We start from the raw sequence: 20,920 nt of genomic DNA, 5'->3' as shown, positions 1-20,920 counted from the left end.
AGGGCCTCCATATCCTTGTCCTGTATGCCTTTATCATGTATGTTCTGTCTTGTTTACCGCGCAGGAGTTCATGTGGGACTCCTGGTGGTGTGGCTTTTCCTCTTTTTGGTTTGATGTACAGACCCTTGGGATACCCTTATGCCCCCCGGATGGAGGTACAACCCAGCACCCCTAGAGTATGTTTTTGGGCACCTGTGTGTGGCCCACAGAACTGAGTATGGGCTGGTGGCAGCTCCATGCTGAATTTGACAGGTGCTCTGAGTATCCTCCATTTTGGGATATCCAGGCCCTGACATTGGAATCAGTTGATTCCTGATATGAGACAAGATGGCCCATGTGGCCACTTGCTTTCTATTGCCTGTTACCTTGTTTTTCCCAAAGTCCTGGGGAGCCCTGATTCTGTCCCTTCCCCCTGACTGGCTGATTGGTTGCCTGAGTGTGACCCAGTAGGGTGAATGAGAGACCAAATAGTATATCTGGGGACCTCTCACTGTTGGAAATTGTTCAGAAGCTGAAGTTGATACTTGATGCTCAACCTTGAAGCCCGCTGGAAGAAGACGGATTGCTGCTGATGTTCTTCGCTTGTCTGAAAGCTGCGTGACTGTCAAGGAACTGATCCAAGAGAGGACCTGGCTAGGAGACCTCTTCCCGAGCTATGAGGGACCATCGTGCACCAGCTGATCTTTGCCAAAACTCCCTGGACATCAGACCCTCGAAAGGCTGCCGACCGGAGACAGAATCATGAAGCAAAGCGCCCGGACATTGAAGTCCATCACTGTCGACGACTGCCGTCACCGACCGGCGCTGTAGTGCTCCTTTGCCTAAGACATTTGATGCAAGGACTCCCTTGCTCATCACTGTTGACCGCTTTCATCCTGCTGGGTAAAGTCAAGGCTGTCGACGACCGAGGAGAATCCGCTGGTGGGTTTCCCGCCACCCGTAGACCACAGAGACGGCAAAGACCCAACAACCTTGCTGGGCCAAAGTTCTTCATCAACTCTTTATGGCAACAAACACTCATCGTCGAGATGCACCGCATGCCTCAGCTTGCAGGACGTTTTCAACCTATTGTCAATGAGCACCGCAAGAACCGAAGCTACTGCAGCAATGACAGTGTTCACCCTTTTCTTCACCGACTCTCAACGACCCTTGGCTCCTGCCTTAAAGAGAGTGCACTCAAGAAGGGCCTGTTGACGACTCATTGAAGACCTCTACGAAACCAGGTACTTTGGGGTCGTAGAGCTTTTAGAAGAACTGAAGACTATATTGAGCATAATTGGACTGGGCTTGTCAAATATACTTTATTTACAGGTTGCCCAGGTGCGAGGATTCTCGCACAGAACTGTCTCATGGTAGTGGGATAGACTGTTATGCCATTGCTTGATTTAACTTGCATCCTTTCGGTGGTCTATCATTGATTCGGTTTATAATCTGATTCATATGCTATTTGAGGCTGTTAGTCGTGGACACATTTTAAAGTAATCGATAGTAAGAGTGGTACCACGTAGATCTGTATTTAATTGCCACTATAGTATTTGCCATGCAAAGTGTACCTCAACTATGCCTGTATGTTTCAACTATGCCTGTATGGCTCTGGTATGTAACTAAGCGATATTTCATTCTCTGTAACAAGTGCTATGATGCCTCTGGGCTGTTGCACGCTCTACAAATATGAATAAATAAATAAATAAGAGTACAAAGTGTGTTATTGTGATTGTGTGTATATAACTTTGAACCTTATTTATATGAAGACTGTGTTTTCACTCACATAGTGTGTGGGCATTCCTTTGTGGGTGCTTGGGGACTACACTGTACTTAAGAACCAGCCTGCATTCCCTCCTGAGGGCTAAGCCTTGATTGCTCATCCATTGCTACCAACAATAGAGAATCTTGGCTGGGGTGCTCTGTGCTTTGACTCTGCCATATAGAGAGCAGGAGTACAGATAGCCCCTCCCTCCAGTCTTCACACCTTGTCATTGCTAATGTGTAATAGTCCATAAAGAATGACCCAAGGGAAGCCTTGCGTAACAAAGTTTTTATCTTGGTTACATTCTAAATTTGGAAATGGGATTATACGGCTGGATGATTTGAAGTACTTACATTGGGTACAGATGAAAGCTGGCAACATTGGGTACAGATGAAAGCTGTCAACAGACTGTGTGATCGTGGACTGTGGAAATAATAACCTCCCTGCAAATCTGAGCATTTGTACGAGGTTGAGAAATAAACCACTGTGTTCCAATCTGAGAATTGTTTTGGACTAATAAGCAGGACTTCTCTTTCCTGGTTAAACCACATTGTTTGTGTGTGATGGTTTCTCCATAAGGGGTGGCTGTTTATGAATTCCAAATGCCATAGAATTGGAGAAGTTCACTTTTTCACTCCACCTTTGTAGTCTTGAGCGGATGAGAGCGGATGATTTACAGTTTATTTGTTATTTAACCCCTGTTTTTGGTATATTTTGTGTTTTGATGTCCTCTATTAGACTGGTATTTTCAATGTCATGTTTTGTTTTCGTTTTGTGGTTTCTTATTTATTTGCTATTTGTTATATGTATTATGGGAGCGCTCTGATACCTGCGGGTTTGTAGCGCTATACAAATAAACAATACAATAATATAGTACATTTTGTATGCTCATCTATATAGTCAGAGGCAGCATGATAATGTTTTCTTGTAGTTTCATTAGGGCATAGTCAACATAAGAATGTTCTTATGGTATATCTTCACAGCCATCATAGACATGTAGTTCACATGGCAAAACTGGCACTAGGGGTAAAACCATCATCAGTGTTCTTATATCAGAATACTGGCATATTTTGGCATCTCTAGAATGGTCCTATTTTACCACAGGTTCTGCACTGCCATTATGTGCAAAGCCAACTCAAGAGTGTCCTTTGTGCATGGGAGCACATCCATATATTAATACATCCAGCATGCACTGGACATTATGGAGTAAGCCAAGATTAGCTTGTTCTTATATTGAATTGTTGGCACATAGTCAAACAGGCAGCATGAACTTGTCTTCATATGGTAGCATTACATGCATTTTTGGGCACAGCAGGCATGAAGATGACTTCTTACATTAGTGGAATAATGCCAGATGCTGTGGGCACATCTAGCATAATAACAATGCCTTTTTTGACTGTGAGATTGCCTGTAAATATTGTGTGCAAAGGGATCCTGTGAATGTTTTGGATAGTGCCATCATGCGCTGTTGGTGACCTGAAATCGACCTGATTCTATTCTTGTGCAACTCTACAAATCTGAGTGTAGATTGTATGGATTTTCACCCAATTGTACAAAAAATGTGTGCTGTTAAAAGCAACATTTTAACCAATTATTTTGATTGGCTCATTTGGTCGCTTGTACATGTTTGTGGGATATAGCGATACCCTCTCACTCAACAGATTCACCTGTTGCCATTGCATTAAAGAATAGGTAAAGGGGTACTAATGATATTGCATCCCTCCTGCTCTAATGGCAGTACTAGCATACATGCATAATTAACACAACACTTGCAGTAAGTCAAACACCGCCATTTTTTCCAAAACGAAATACAGGCAATTGCTTGAAATGTGCTTATCATCCGCTCATTTCAACAGCTCAAGTAATCCCACATGTCAAGAAATAGGTGGGGATGTCAAGGTTTGCTTTCAAGGTCAAAGAATCCTACTTCACAGTAAATATTCACCCTCCTGAATGTCTCTCTCTCTCTCTCTCTCTCTCTCTCTCTCTCTCTCTCTCTCTCTCTCTCTCTCTCTCTCTCTCTCTCTCTCTCTCTCTCTCTCTCTCTCTCTCTCTCTCTCTCTCTCTCTCTCTCTCTCCACCAATAATTGGCCAATCTGAAGAGAAACAGGTCCTTGCCAACTTCAAAAAGAAAGGTGACCACGCAAGGTGAGGCAAAGAAAACTTCTCCAGATTTCCACGGACGTGGTATACCAGCAGAGACTTCCTTCGTGTTCTTCCGACAGAATCGCATTATTGATCTATAAGAAATCAATCATGACTGTTCATAATCGATAACCTCTCTGCATCCTAAGAAACCAGAAATCATGGCATTTCAATTAGAAGCCTAAAAGAGCAGAAAGGAATGCACACACATGAACAACACTTGCATTACTCGGGTACACTGGGAGATTCCTCTCTTCACTGTAGAATGCTTGCACACCGAGTTGTGCAGTTAGCTACGCAGGTTTCATTCCGTTTGGTCTGCATGGTATGCACTGCTAGGTCTGAATGGTATGCACTGTTTGGTCTGCATTATATGCACTGCTCGGTCTGCATGGTATGCACTGTGTGGTCGGCATGATATGCACTGCTCGGTCTGCATGTTATGCGCTGCTAGGTCTGCATGATACGCACTGCTAGGTCTGCATGGTATTCACTGTTCGGTCTGCATGATATGCACTGCTTGGTCTGCATGGTATGCACTGCTTGGTCTGCCTGGTATGCACTGCATGGTATGCACTGTTTGGTCTGCATGATATGCACTGTTCGGTCGGCATGGTATGCACTGCTAAGTCAGCATGATATGCACTGCTAGGTCTGCACTGTTTGGTATGCATGGTATACACTTTTCAGTCTGCATGATATGCACTGCTTGTTTTGCATGGTATGCACTATTTGGTCTGCATGATATGCACTGCTTGGTTTGCATGGTATGCACTGTTTGGTCTGCATGGCATGCACTTTCCGGTCTGCATGTTATGCACTGTTTAGTCTGCATGGTATGAACTGTTTGGTCTGCATGGTATGCACTGTTCGGTCTGCATAATATGCACTGCTTGGTCTGTATGGTCTGCATGGTATGCAGTGTTCGGTCTGCATGATATGCACTGCTTGGTCTGTATGGTCTGCATGGTATGCAGTGTTCAGTCTGCATGATATGCACTGCTTGATCTGCATGGTATGCGCTGCTTGGTCTGCATGGTCTGCATGGTATGCACTGTTTGGTCTGCATGCCATGCACTGTTAGGGCTTTCCAGATGTAGTTTAAATGAATCCTGCTTAATATAATATCTTTATATGAGAACAGATGACGAGTCTTAATTGTGTTGCTGAGTAACTTGGTGTTGCTAAAAAGCCATCAAACGTAGAGCTGATATTTTTAGAAGTCAATCACCATAATAGACTGTGGTAGACCAGGCGTGTGGGGGGTCCCTGGTTCCTTCCTGCTCAGTTTCTGGCAGTGGTCTGTTTGTGATTTATGCACAGTACATTTATTGCATGGTTATTCTTTGTCTTTTCTTATGGATGGATATTTCATGTGTCTCAGATGCAACCAAGATGCTTTTACTTGTAAATTCCAAAAAAGAAACCATCATATGAAGATCGTTGAGGGTTCTGTGTCACCCTATCACGGACTACCGATAATCATGAAGAATCTGATTATTTCTGAAAATTGCAAATGTCACTCATTTTAAATGACATACCTATCCCGTTTCTAAAAGTTCTTGAGAAACGTGAACATTATGTTTTGTTTTTTCCTTACCAAATACTCTATTGTTTTATCTTAAATTGCTTGATAATCTTCCGGCTTTGTAAGAGTTATAGCTAGCAGAAGGGTATAATGTCATGCCTGTGGGATGGGATCATTGAGACGAGCAAAATAATGCATGGTGGCCCCGGGTTTCCTAGACATCATGGCAATATGAGGTGCCAGTGTCTTGCTCGTCGGTTTTGCTATCTGTGCCTCCTCAGGGCTCTGGGGCATCAGAAACAGTGTGGCACTCATGGATGTCAGGACCAGCATGACAGCATGAGGCTCTGGAAAACCATTGGCCATTAAGGGGTTATTTGAAATGTGTGCCCTCATGTGAGCTTCAGCCAAAGTGCACACAGAGAGCGAGCGAGAGAGAGAGAGAGAGTGCATGTGCGTGTGCGTGTGTTTGTGTTATATTATTAGTAGGTGGGTGTGTACGTTATCCATTTAAATATATCTGCCATCACCAGTACTGTGATGCCTTTCTGATATGGATGACATGGTGTGGTTTGATGAGTCGTTTTCCATTTTGTTATGGTCAGTAATTTGTGTATGCCTTCTTGCTCTCATGCATCTGTGTGCTGAGTATTGTCATGAAGCCAGGTACTGGTTTCACAAGGTTTATGCAGAATTATCCACAGTAATGCAATCAAAAGATGTTCCTGAAAGTCTCTCTGGGTCTCTCCCTGGTGTCAATGTCAATTTCCTCGTACAAAAGCTTTCTGTGGAAAATGGTTGTGGTGAGTGAGTTGCCTTCTCCATTTGGTCACTGGCTTGAGGGCATTGACAACATGCCTTAAGACATATTGTTGCATGGAGGTTATTTTGGGGTAGGGTCCACAGTCCTTTTAAAGGTGCGATGGATCGAGTGCAGAGAGGACCTCTTGCAAATCTCCCTGCCTTGTGGTCTTGGACGTATAGCCTCTACGCCCATATGTCTCTGTTCCTCCACGAGCTGATACTCCCTCATTCCCATGGGACTGGCACTAACCCTTGTCTGTGGCCCTGCATCTGGCTGTCCTCTTTCCTTCTCTACATTCCGCCACAGGCTCACCTTCCAGACAATAGATAGGCTTGTGTTGTCTCTCTGCAACTCCCCCTACGCCTCTAAGGAACTCTCACTTCTGGACTGTTCCCACCTACAAGCACATTAAGTACTTGCACTCTCTTGTTGGCTCACCTCCTCCTGAACCTCCAGTTTGTCTTGTGCTCCCTCCTTCTCCTGCTTCCCCAACACCATCTGCTTCTTCAATGCCGCCTGCACCTCCGAGCCCTCCTGCGCCAACTCCCCATGTACTGGCAACTCCTGCAACTTCTCTAGCTCCTCTTCCTCTCTTTGTATTTACAAATCCTCCTGCACCTTAACCCCTCCACTTGCTGATCAGTTTCTCAAAACATTCACACCCCACTGTTCCCCATGTGGGTTTAATAGTGGTGACTTTCTGTGCCCTGTTTAAGCTAGAGATCTACAGCTGAGTGTAATTAACTTCCCCATTCAAGCATGGATTAGTTCAAGTAGGCTTCCTGTATCATGGGTTTCGCAGAATTGCCCTTGTACCCATGTGCTGGGCTTAGTGGGCTCTGCCAGCAGCTGCTCCTTCACCTGTGGTGCAGCATTCTTTTTATACTGGATTTTGCCTCGTTAAGCTCTACAGCTTTGCAACAACAGGACACATACCATAGACCCTGGTTTCCCAGGATTATGGATGTTAATACATTATGCGGAGTCTGAATCTTTAAAGGGCTAGTACTGGCTTCCAGGGTCATTTGACGATCCCCAACCCCAAGGCACCAGTTTTGAGGGGACCAGAGGATCATCCCAGATAGCCCCTAGGCCTCATATCACATAGCTGGTGTTGGACCTGTTACCCAGTTCTCTCTGCATGAAATTTAAGAGCCAAGCAGGGGGCATTGTCACAGTGTATAAGCAACTGATGAAGCGGTGGAGGGTTGTTGCATCTCCTACTCTCTGCATAGTTACTGCCGATTTCTCACTAGTTAGATTCAGATAATTTGCTCTCTGAAACATTTGGTGGATTCAATTGAAGGTCCTGGAGATTGTATGACTTTTTCATCCAGAAAATGCCTTCTTGTGCTTCAAATTTTGTCCTCACTGTTCAGCTATCAGAAAAGTTAGGGAGGCTATGTGTTGGCACTGTCATGTTCTCCAGACAAAGAGGACGAAGATAGTGTTGGAGTATCTACATCCTTACATCACTCAGTAGTGTATCATGCAGCTAAAGGAGAGCCAAACAAAACATAATATGGGATATTTGGCTCTCTAGAAAACGCCATCATACCAAAGCACCTTTCCTTTACCCCAAAATTGTTCAACAGCCATATGTGCCCACTTGCCCATCTTAAAAAGCAATTTTGACTTCAAATCCAGATGGATGTTAGCGTTATGAAGTTCCTGCACTGACAGGAAGCTAATTATTGGAACCAGGATGACATCAACAACTGTATCAACCATATCTATATCTGGAGTAAGAATAGCATCCTCAGCCTGAATGGTTTTACATGTCACCTCACCAGAAAACATTTTGGTCACAAGAGAGTTTAGATGATCTGTGAATTTCACAATGTTACGCTTACTTTATTATGAGGTAAGAAAATGGCTTAGTAATGTACATTCGAAATAGCAGCCTAAAGATAAAATGAAAACTTCGTTTTTTAGGAATGGTTAACAAAATGATGTGTAATCAGACTATCGGATAATCTCTAGTAGCATCAACAGCTGGCCCACGCATTGGAGGTGCACATCTGCCGATCCCCAGCTTGGGGAGCGTTTCCAGCAAAATACAGGGGCCAATGGTAGCCTGAATGTGCATCAATTAAAGAGCTCCTGAAGTAAAGAATGATTTAACCCCTTCCCATATCCTGTGTCTTATACAGGCTGAGGGTGGAGCAAGAATGGTGAGCCCAGCCCGTGTGGAGGAAGAGGGAGGAGTGAATCAATGGAGGTATACAAAGCTGTGCCACTTCCTTCTTGGCCAGGTCTGGAGTTCTAGTCCTGCTGAGGATTGGAATGGCCTAGAGCAGCATATGTGTGTGTGTCGTCAATATGGAATGGATCAGATCTGATGTAGTTTAAATATATCAACCCAAGCAGACCAGAAAAGAAAGTTGTGCTACGTTATTACAAAACATCATGTGATGCATTCGCTACATTTTGTTAAATTGATTTATACCATGCACCGCTGTCATTTCCAAGTCCTGCAGCCGCTCTCATGGCTCTGTAAGGTAAGATGGGGTAGGTTGGTTAGTGAAGGAGAGAGGTGTTAAGGATTTCAATCAGGCGATACACACCTTAGTCTCTTCCAGTATGCAGAGCGCGATTGTAATGCTTATGTTAGATTAGATTTAATATTGAGATGGTACACCACTCATATCACACACCCTTTTCAAATGCCCCGGGTCACAATGGACCATGAACAAGGCTGGTTGATAAAATGTAATTAATAATAATAATTCAGCATTTATATAGCGCTACGAATCCTCAGGTATCTGAGCGCTGCTTATTATTACCCACGGTGTGTGGTGGAAGGATGAGTTTGGCCCTGGCGGGATTCGAACCTGCGTCAGCAGGCTCTGCACGGATGTCAAAGCGAGCGCTCTACTCGCTGTGCCACTTGACCGGCTTGTATTTCTTTATTTATTTTAAAATTCAAAAGAAATCATACAATGTTTAATATGAGGGAGCAATCATCAATGGGGATAAGAACAATATGAATGTAAGAAATGCACTTAGTTTAACCTTCAATTGACACAACTACAAAACACCAGGGAATAGGAGCACATTTTGATTTTAGGTAAGATAGCACTTGAGTTAGAATGTCCCCCTGCAATGTTCCCCCAACCCACAAATAATCAATTTTCAGTGGATAAACAGAAGCACCAGGTAATCAGGAATGACAAATGGAAAACAGAATAGAAATCTGACTTTCCCTCCCCCAACAAGAGAGAAAAACGGGTTTAAAACCTGGCACTGCTAAAAATGACACTTGGAAATGGATGAATAAACAATTAATGTGTCTAAAATGCTTGAAACAAAAACAATTATTTATTGGTGCAACACTGAAAGATACTAGTAATCACAAGCAATGGATTGAGCAATAGCATACAATTCGAAATGGAATGGAAGATTGAAAACAGTTTATAATCAAAACGACATGTTGGAAAATTTAACACACTTTTGCAATTCCCGCCTGAATTTACCAAAACGTTTTTTAATAAAAATGGGTGAAATATGGTAAATTGCAATGTTAAAAGTCTCCAGCTGTTAAATTGAGTGAGTTATGCAAGATCTAGTGAGGTGCATTTTTGAGAAAATGAAGGCGTGAAAAAGGAAGAGGAATCCGTTTTGACCAGACAGTTTTACTCTACACTAGAGCATTCAGGCTAGGCTACCAGATTGAGACACAGTAAGTTCTGGGGTTGACTCGCGAGTTCAACCTTAGCACCTCCGTGCCCGCCCTGGCGGACCCAGTCCGATCACCCCAAACAGGATTAATAGTTTAGGATTTTACAAGACAAAATTATTAAAGATGTTGGCGCTAGCACAAGATATCAAAGGCAGGGTTTCAAGAATGATTTTTGATGATATTATAAGTTATCAGGATAAGAATAGGATGACTTAGAAAGTGGAACTAAGGACAAGGCAAGGTATACTATGATTTTCCATGGTTCCTATTGATACTCACAGTCCACTTTTAGTTTGGAATTTGGACAGTCAGTGGTTCTGGTCGCCACACGGATCTGGTCTAACAAAGGACAGCCGGACAAAATCAGCGGAACAGGATCAGCTGGGCAGGGACTGGATACCAAAGGATAGTTCTTCTGGACTAGCAATTCTGGTTACTGGATACTGTAGGTCATCAGGGTAGCAGGATAGCAGCAGCATGAAGTGAATGGCAAGCCAGGTTAGTTCAGGATGCTTCCTAAAACACCACAGCGTTTCCCTTTGTTATTGGGATTATTTTAGAATTGAGGCCCAGCTGAAGCAGGATCAGCAATACTTGGCCTTGTGGTGGTTGGGGTCTGGAGTTGAGAGGGATAAATGCAGGATGAAGACAGGAACAGACAGGAACAAGACACCGGCGTAGGAAATCAGGATTCAGTGTCTGTCCAGGGTATTGTCAGGGACGCTTATTTATAATGCAAAATTACATCATCAAGTTAGAGACTGGGCAGAGTTAACTACATACACCCCTAAACTTCTTGGATTGGGAAGGGGAGCTAGTCTCCGCCTCACTCTCAGTTGGTTGGATTTCTAAGGGGATGATGTCAGGTTTATGAGGTGAGGTTTACAATGTGCCAACACTCCAACATTTACTTTACTTAAAATCTGATTTTGCCATAAACAGACATTTCTTTACTTGCAATCTCTTGGCAAATTATACACACAGTTCACATATAATGTGCATCACATTTCAGTTCAATTCTCAGTTCTGTTTGACCTTGTTTCGCCTTTCTGACACATTTTGGTAGTTTTACACATTAAAGATTTGGCCTAAAATTCCACACTTTTATGCACAAATGTGAATTATCCCCAGATGTATGTACACAATGTTATGTTTACCACATTAATACTTTCCTTGGAACCTGTCATATTTCGTAACTTCTGTTCCCCATGCGGCAATGAGTTCCACCAAGTTTTAAAAGATAGCCCACAAAATTAGATTTAACACTGCAAACTTTTAAAATGTTTGCTAATTCTTGCTACAGAAATAAAAGTCTTTAAGTTTCTTTATAACATTGTCTCTGTAACCAAAAGGTAGTCCCTTTGTTATTTGATCCTGTTTTTTTCTTCCTCCAGCTGCAAGCAGCTGTCATTTCCTTCCAAGCAAGGTGGTTTCCAGTCTTAATTGAAGGTTTTATTGCCCTTTCACACTTGACAGGTGAGTGTCCCAGGACTGCTATTGTCCCATCCTGGAGCACCGACGAATGTCTGATGAGCATGTGAACTTTCATTGTCCTATCCCATTCAAATTTTTTCAAGCTGACAATTTTCACCTAGGTGTCCTGGGTTTAGGGTGTATCTCCCTTTCTTGGAGGTGTTTCATGGTTGGCAACTGGAATAACAGGTTTTTCTGAGAGCTTGCAACTCCAGCCTACGTGTTTTAAACTGTTTAATTTCTTACTTTGGGTCTTGAATTAAACAAACCTATGACAGAAGATATCCTATTTGTGTATTATCACCACTAACATAATTCCTTTACATTGCTAAGTAAGCAGGCTTTCATTAACAATTTAGTTTTGAACAGGTCATTATTTTCTCTTCAGTCAGCACAGCCCATTTTTCCACATGTGTTAAAAACTGCTATCATTCCTTTCTTTACTTCGGTTTGCAGCTCCTCAGGTTGCCACTGTCTTTGCAGCTATGGTCCTTTTCCTTGCAGCAGGACTCTTATCTATAGTATAGATACATTTAACCTTGACCTGGCTCAGAGAGTAAAACGTCTCTTCGAACTGCTGTGCCTGGATACATTTTTTCAAGAAACAAACACGTGTTCCCGTGCGGGTGAAAAGGAAGTTGCTTGTTGATTTCTTTCAAACCTACTTTGACAGGACCTGTCATTCAGGAATTATGCCCTGTTTTGCTGAGGCTCAATGACTTATCCTGTGCCTGGCAGGGCCGTTTCCATCACAGTGGTTTCAGAATGTACAGATAGAAATAGCATAACACAGCATTTTGAAAGGGTGAAAAAAGGTTTCGTTCTGAAGGGGAATTTATGGCTTTTGCAGCAATGCAGTGCTGCCGGTTCCCTTGATTCCATATATTTATCTCAGAACACACTGGCATACTTTTTCACTGTGTCCCTTTGTTCCCTCTTTCCTGAAGTGTACTAGACAGGATGGTGTAGCCATCTTTTATTGCTGCCAAAATGCAGTTTTGAGGTCCTGGTGCACCCAGGAGACAGCACAGCTGTATCTTTTGCAAATGCAGCTTGGTGATGTGGTGCATTGCTGTTGAGTGGGTCAATATATCCCACAGAGGGAACATATAGAGGTTGTGCTCATCTGTTCATGCGTGTAGAACCAGGAGTAAGTTCACTCATAGTTGTTCAAGTTATTCGACTTGGCGTCTGCTTTCTGCTTGTGGCGAATTTTGGCAAGTAAGGCACTTCAGCATGAGAGCATTTCTGAGTGGCGATTCTGCCCCTAAAAGCACCTATTACAAGAAAGTGTCTATCTTCACAAATGGGAGCAGCAACTTCAAGGCCAAGTGTTGCGTAAGCCTCGGGTGGCAGACGGATAACCATCCAAGTGGTGTAACTTTGCTGCTGCTCAGAATTTGCAGTTAACAAGTGAAAGCGAAGGGACGGGCAATGCTCTTTGAGGGACTGGAGCATACTGTGTTAAGTTCCTCTGCAAGACAGTGGAACAAGAAGGGGATAACACAATGGATCAAAACACTGGCGCAACCAGTGGTCCGAGTATACGAAAAGAAGCAGTGGAACTGTGTTCCCTGCTGTCCTGCCCCGGCCCCCCTCAAGCCCCATCGATACGTCTCCTCCCACACGCAAAACAAACCCCCAAACCAACGTGCGTGTTATTCAAGGGAACGTTCAGTGCAGTGCATTGAAGTGCAACTTTCAACTTCTTCTTACACTTTTATTTTAAAACGAAATCATTCTGGAACGGTTTCGCGTTAACATAAAAGTATAGGAATGTTAAAAGTTAATTACAAAATTAGAGGAGCACCGCTCCCACCCCCTATGAACACTGGGAGTTAAGGGTGTCTTGACCCCCTCAAAACAGGCAATACACCCTTTGGTCCCACCCTTTTTCATCTCACAAGCCGGCACTCCATGTAGAAGCTGTGAATGCACAGCTGCATCCCAAGACTCAACCTGAACAGGAATGATGTCCAAAAAAGTATCTATGTCTCATGCTTTGCAGACATACGTTTATGTGAGTGTTGTTAGAGTTGAAATGAGCACCAAACCAAAATTGCATGCAGGTAGCCGACTAGCACATACATGCTAATGTTGGTGGTCTCCTGCATGCAATTATCATTTTAAACATAATGAGCCTGACATATTGATTTGTTTAAATACTGAGGAGGTGTGTTACTTAAACATATGTACAATTTGGAGACTGGGAGTAAACAAGACCACCCGAGACCATGACGAGAGATGCAAATATATGTTTGCAGGGTCTCAAGATTTATTGTTTAGGGCATGCAAACCTTCCCATTAGGCAATGCCCACCACTCTCAAGGCCAACCTTCTTGCTAAAAAAAACTACATTTTGAATCTATGTTTTTTTTCATGTTTTACCCTAGGGAAAAATTGTGCTGTAAAATTCACCATTGCAACACATTGGGCCTCATTACGAGTCCAGCGGTAACCGAGGTGGTAAAACCGCCTGGTTACCGCCGGACTCGTATTGCCATTCCGCCTCCGTGATTCCCGGAATTACCGGGGCATTACAACCCCGGTTTTCCGGGAATCACGAAGGCGGAATGGTGTTAATCCCCATTCCCATTGAGTCCTATGGGACTCAATGGGAATGGGGATCATGGAAACACCTGCAGCATCTCGTAATGCTGCCGGTGTTTCCTCGTCCGCCTGCAGGCGGGCGGTATTAAACCTGCCAGGTCACACCTGGCGGGAACATCACCTCCCGCCTGCAAGAGTCGGGATCAGGCGGTCCGGAAACAACGGTGGCGGCGGGTTTACCGCCACCGTTATTTACGGACCGCCTGATTTGTAATGAGGCCCATTATTTTAAGAGGTTCCCTAAACCACTTAGAGCCTCTTTCCAGGACACAGTCGCACATGATAATTTGTGAAAGATGGTAACACTCCTCCCCTAAAAACATTCGCCTGCTGAACATTCACCTGCTGCCACTGACCTTATATCATTTACAATACTGGCCCCCTCAGGTGCCGCCTGCCCCCGGCCCATCACGAAAAGATGCCTCTGCCCCTGGTATACATATAATAATGTTAATCCACAGTAGTGTCTGGTAAATTTGGATGCAATTTGCCATGGATCACACCCCTTGTTTCTATGATAGGTGAAAGATGTAAGTTTTGATTAAAAAGCTTTCTTACATCTCCCTCCTAGCGAAGCAGTCAGAGCTCCCTGTGGCAGCATGATCATGATGCTCATTGTGCATGCATTATGTCCTTGTTGTAAGCCGGGCGTAGTGTGTGGATGGATGTCTTTTTACCACAATGTTCTCAGAAAGCAGACTCAGCAGCTTAAGATTTGAAGACCTTTGTCTTCCGCACATACAAAAGAACAGCTAAGATTACTCAGCCCCGTCATGCGGTGGGGTGTTCATGAGATCAGTATGTGTGTCATGGAGCCAGTCTTTTGGGGGCACTGTGCATGCGCCAAAACTTTATGGACTGACTGGAAGATCCTTAATTCACTACAAGATGCCCTTTCCTCTGACTTTGCTTCAATACAGTGTGGCTTCTCGTAGTGATGCCTGCTGCACTCCTCGTGTGTCAGCCAGTTATTCTACAGCACCTTTCAACACAGCAGTTTCTTGGGATCTCCTTTACATTGGGAGATGTTTGTTCTCCCTTCTTTGTTCACACACACTCCCGATTGATTCCTCATTGGTACGCCACCTCGGCCCAGCTCTCTTCCGGGGATCTCATCAACCTGCCTCACCAGACGTGGTCTCTACTATAGCCCCTTTTAGTTTCCTGCACCAGTAAATAATGAGCCAACTTCTGCAGGGACTTGAACCCTCGGCTGATAGAAGAACACGTTGCCTTCCTCATAAACCCTGTCAAACAGAAGATTTCCTGGAAGATTTTTCATTGCTGAGATGCGTGTCTGCCTTAATAAAAATAAGCATATTACCTGCCCATGAATCTTCAGGTAATTAAGACAGCCAATCTGTGACAATGTTTTATTACCCGCTCACATAAAATTCTAAAGCTAAAGATTGCCAGGATAGTGAAGTACTAGAATATAGCAGTGTCATGATTGTTGTGTCTGCACCCGTTAGGATAATGGTTGTACAAGTATCAGAATGATATGGTCTACAAGTGTCTGAATAATAGGATAAAAGAAAGGTGAGTCTCTCAAAAAAGCATGGTTCTCCATCTTGATTTACCTTTACATCTTAACAAATAGAAAAGTCAAAGTAAAAGGTTTATTCGTTGCAGAAGGTGTTGTTGGTCCTCCCCGGGTCAAACTGTGGGTTTCTTCCAGTCCTCTGTCTGTTTGATGGGGTTGTAAACATTCTTCTGCCACAGACCAATGGCTCTTGGGCAGCCCTCGTGCACACTGCCTCCTAAGCAGTTTGAGTGTGGAAATCCACTGACAAACAAGTGAAGACCACCAGCGTGGTTGGATCTCAGGATGACACCACAGCAAAGGTTTATTATACTCAGTTTGGGTTCAAATGAGAAGCGTGTAGCTAGTCTCGTGTGTCTTCCTCTGCTCCTCTCAAGTTTTATCCTGGACCCTTGGGCCATCCTTCCTGTTCCTCAGTGAAATCAGGCTGCCTCATACCTCCACTTACTTGTTCACTTTCCCTTGAATCAACTCCTGGTCCTCTCTGTCTCAGCAGATTCTGTCTTAGTCCTCATCTGCTTTTTGACAGTGAGTCTCCCCCATCTGTAGGCTTTCAACCCTTTATTGAAAGTTCCTATCTTCCAACTCCCTACTCTACTCCAACTTCCTGAAATCCTCTTTCCCTCCTCAAAACAACCCATTCTCTTTGAATACCTTGTATTTCCTCTCTCAGATGCTATCTTCCTCCCTAGACTGTCTTCTACTCCGTTCCATTATGTCTTCCACTCTGGTATCTACCCCCATCCCCTCTTTAAAACATTAAGTGTTAGAGATCTGGGGCTTTGTACCCATGTGCAAATTCCAAAGGTCTGTACTGATTGAACAGGTTCTCTGCCACTATATTAAAAATAACCTTTTTGTGTAGTTCTTCCAACTGGTTCCCTAGGGACTGTAATCCTTGTAATAATAGGTGCTGTGATTATCCATTGTAATGGTACTCAATTTATAGACATCAGGCTGGTGGAGGGCTAAATTGGCCTTGTCACATTGAGATCCTGTGTTCTCTGGGCTCATCTGGCAAACTTTTCTGGAGACAGCACTCTTTCCTACAGGCAAGGTTCCTAGCCTCTGAAAGGAAGTCCCAGATCCATTCTTACTTCATATGGAAGAATGTTCATCCCTGAGCCCATCTTTTCAAGTTCAACTGTTTCCTCCCAATCTATCTGAACCGACCTTTAGTACATTTGTTTTGAATCCCTGGGTGACTCCCCAGAACCTGTTCTTGTTATTAGTGACATGTGTGTCTGTGTTTGAAAAAATGGAATGGGTTGTTCCTCTCAGGGATATATAACCATGTCACTAAGTGAGTGAAACCCATAAACCAAAAGTATTGGAATGTATTCCCCATCTGTTAACCTCATGAATTAATTTTTGATCTGTAAGATTTGCTTTATTCTTAATTGTATTATAATTGTGGATCACTCATTCAGGTTACATTTGGAAGAGGGTCTTGAGCTTTCCCTAGGCTGCTCAGTTATAAACAAATGGTACTTTGCAGAGACGCTTGACCTGTGCCTGATTATGGCTGGTTGAGTAGGTGTTGTAAGAGATCAGCTCAAGTCATTACATTTACTGCCACACTCCCAGTTTGTTCCTCATAGGTTCTCGATTTCTGACTAAATCCATAGAACCAATCCTTCCTGCAAGCAACCAACTTGTCTTTCTCTGGTCTGTCCCACAAAACCATCCAACCCACAAGTAATTAGCTTATTATCCTGGACCCAGACCCCAAAACCAATCCGTCCTATAGGTGACTGTCTTGCCACCTTTTTGCAAATCATCAGAACCAATTCTTCCAGCATAACAATGAACTTGTGTTTGGATAGTGCTTAAGCAGTTACACATGTTATTGACAGGTACCCTGTCTTCGTGTTGATCCCTAGAGATTATTAGTTTGCATGTAGCAGATGTTTCGACCTTGGGCAAACATCTCCAATGCATCGTTTCAACAGTTGAAAGGCGTTTTATCCATGGGTGAATCCCTAGAATGCCTCCTTCATTCAAGGGAAAAGTTGTTTTTGTCCCTGAGCAAATACCCAGAAACCCCCCCACATACAGGGGAAAGATTCTCTCTTCATCTATGAATCATTAGAGGCATCCACCCTTCAGGGATGGCTCTATAGACCTGGTAATTTCCCTGAACCCATTATTTCAATGAGTGTTACCCTACCCTGCTATAAGCAAGACAATGTCCAGAAACAAACTTTTGAAATGTAGTGTTTTGTCAATTGTCTCTCCATTGGCATACTCCTAGATTTTGTCAATCTTTTCGGTGACAGTCCATGGGGCTTGGTGAATCCCCTTAGCTCATGCTTTCCACAGAAAAGAGCTAATCGCAAAAACTTAACCGGTTCCCTGAGTGAAAACCAGTCCATATTGAATCCAGGTTGCAAACATATTGTCAGTGTACACATCAAATTTAATTTGTAACTGTGACCATGCAGTAACTTTGTGAAGTAATGCTTCTAAGCTAGAGCTGTGGGAGCCTGCCGGGTCTCAGGCCAGCCCGGACCAGAAATGGTGCTCCGGTCTGACCCTTCTCTCAGATTAGTGCCTGCCCAAAGCATGGGCCAAGCACAAACCACATCCACTCCCTTTAACCGTATTAAAAAACAGTTGTTTAAAAAAAGGAAAACAAATCTGCTTCTGGCTGCTTGTATAGAAGCACAGCCGCCAGACTTCCTGTCCGAGATGCCAGACTTCCTGTCAAGCTCCTACCACTTGATTGGCTGGCACAAGAGTGGGGCACTTCCTGGTGTGGCCGTGCAGGGGCTGGTGGCGACTTGAAAATTAAGTTGAGTGACTGACGCCCACCTCTTTGTGTCTCTGGATTGCTTGTTTCCATACCCCCCAACTGTCCCCTTGCCAGTCTAAAAATACCAACACTGGCCCTGCACCCCCAGTGACAATCCTATTTTTTCTCTGCCCTCCGCCCCCATTCCGTCCACTAAACACCAGTGCTGTCACCCCCCTCCCACCCACCTTCCCCTTGTTACCTGCCCTAGCCCCACTCCCCATACAAAAACACTGCTGCTGCCCCTTCCCCAGCTCCACAACCCCCTTCCCCTGTTCCAAAAAAACCCCATTGGCACTGCACCACCTCGCATCACCTCCTCCACCCACCAGCAAAAACATACGCTTTCTACTTGCCACTTTTTTGTTCATCTTGCGTTTGGCCCCTGAGAAAGACAAGTCCCCCTGGCTCGGTTCTACCCCAGAGTTTGCTGGCTCACCATGTTTTATGCTAAATCACTCTAATACTGCAATCCTATAAGTACACTATATGTCCTCCAACCCCCAATAGTTTAATTATAGCTGCTCCCCTGGATCAAAACACCATGAGAGAGGCAAAAGGGGGAAAATAATGGGTAAACCATACACAAGATATTGCTGCAATTTACAGCAAGGGATTTCTGTACAGCTTGTGCTTACAAAGAACTGCTGCTGGAAAGCATACAGCAGTTAAATGTATTTTCATCTATCTGGAGAGGAGGCACTCCTCTGCCGCAGCAGTGTTATGCTGGGGACTGTAAGCCAGCCCAACAGTGGAGCAAATAAAACACATCAAGGACAGGACCAGAGGGGTCCGATACCCCCACTATACTATCTGGCCGGTGCAGTGGTTGGCAGGGGGCATAACTACAATTAAAAACTATCAAGGAAGCAGAAATATGACCCCCCATGTAAAACAGGATTGCAGATGACTTGCTCAGTGCTTCATTTTTGCAGAAATATCCTACACATGCTCTACCACCATTCAATATACATGGAGTAGTCAGACACTTCGGAATAGAGCTCTTTGGTTGACCAGTTCACTACGGAACAGACTGGATACATACTTATGCAAGACACAGACAAAGAGAAGTAACTAAGTCGTTAGTTGGGGATGACCTTCATCCACCATCTTAACTCTTGCTCTCCAGAAAGCCTTATGTGTGATTTTAATATATTCCTGACTGTGAGGGATTACATAACAGCTTAAACACTGAGTGGTCTTAATGCATGAGATTTATTTTGCAGACCATAAATATAGAACCATGTCAGTGTAGGGAATGGCACAATATAACTATCTGCGTGAAATGGCTAGAATAACCTCGCTGTTTCTTTCGTCTTCTTTTTAAAATGTTAAAGTGGGTCCCAATTTTGGAGCTTTTTTGGTGCATCTGTGCTTGCATCCCAACTAGCATGTCGATGAAGTGTATCATGTGTTCGAAGTGAAACTTGAGGATCAATAGCCTTGTGAGCTTGTCTTTGTCCATTCACCTTTGTGCATCCACCTCAGGCCCTCTGCACAGCTCTGGCTTATCCCTTCACCAATAAAACTCAGGACATTCTGTCCTCTCTCTCCTCTTCCTCACCCACAACCTCTCTCGCCCCACCTCTGGCTGCCCCTCTCTCCCTCTCCTCCTTCTTTCTCCGATCACATCTGATGATGTTTCTAGACAAATGAAAGTGTTGACCAAGCATGTGCTCCCCTACTCATTTAGAGCCATCAAGGACCACATTGTCACCCTCGATCCAGCCTTGGCTAATTTCTGCAATCACTCTTTTGCAAATGGAACTTTCCCCTTCCCCTAAAGCAAACTACAGCCCGATCTATGTCAATCCTTTCCTGGGAAAACTGGCCATCTCCCAGCTTGCTCTCCACACTGAATCTGTTGGTTGTTTCCATGACCATCGATCTGGCTTCAGAGCAGCCATAGGCACAGAAACTGCTCTCTTGAACACCCTTGAAGATCTGCGCACTAAACTCGACTCTAGCCTTCCTTTGTCCACATCCTCCTTGATCTTTCATCTGCTTTCGACATGGTCACTCATGCCACCCAGATCAATGCTCTCCTTGTGAACCTGGGCATCACGGATCAGGCCTGGCTTGGTTGACCTCCTTCCACCTGGACCGACCCTCCCGGCTCCAACATGGGTCCTTCCTCTCCACCACCTCTCTCTCTCCACGTGTGATGTTCCCCAGGGCTCTAACCTCTCACCCTGGCTTTTCAACATCTACTTGGCCCACCTCATCGCTACCTTCTCTAACTTTCAGTGTTATGCGGATAACACTCTGCTCTCCTTCAGGCTTCCCTCAGCCTCCTCTCCTCTCTTGCTCATTCCTGACTGTCTATCCACGATTCAGGAATAGTGCACTGTGCTTCAATGCCAGTAAGAATGAGATCCTTCTCATCGGGACCCCTGCTCCCACTTTTGCTGTTTCACTCTGACTACCCTCCTTCGGACCTCTTCCTGCGAGGCAAAAATCCTTGGTGCCATCTTCGACTCCACTCTATCCTTCTCTCCTCACATCACGGACCTTGCTAAGAAGTCCCACTACCAGCTGCACCTCCTCAGAGGTATTCTTCCCTTTCTCACTTTTCCCCAGTAGATCACTGTCT

General features: G+C 44.2%; 1 protein-coding gene across 3 annotated transcripts in view; it reads left to right on the top strand.

The window, feature by feature from the left end:
* The window catches only part of PPFIA2 (PTPRF interacting protein alpha 2), a 2,558,488-nt gene that overhangs the window by 2,523,334 nt on the left and 14,234 nt on the right, over window positions 1–20,920 (top strand). The window lies entirely within an intron of this gene.

This window comes from Ambystoma mexicanum, chromosome 12 (assembly GCF_040938575.1).
Source record: "Ambystoma mexicanum isolate Mex_15411 chromosome 12, UKY_AmexF1_1, whole genome shotgun sequence".
NCBI lineage: Eukaryota > Metazoa > Chordata > Amphibia > Caudata > Ambystomatidae > Ambystoma > Ambystoma mexicanum.
Note: the sequence above shows the minus strand (reverse complement) of the source record. Positions and strands in the feature narration are given on the sequence as shown.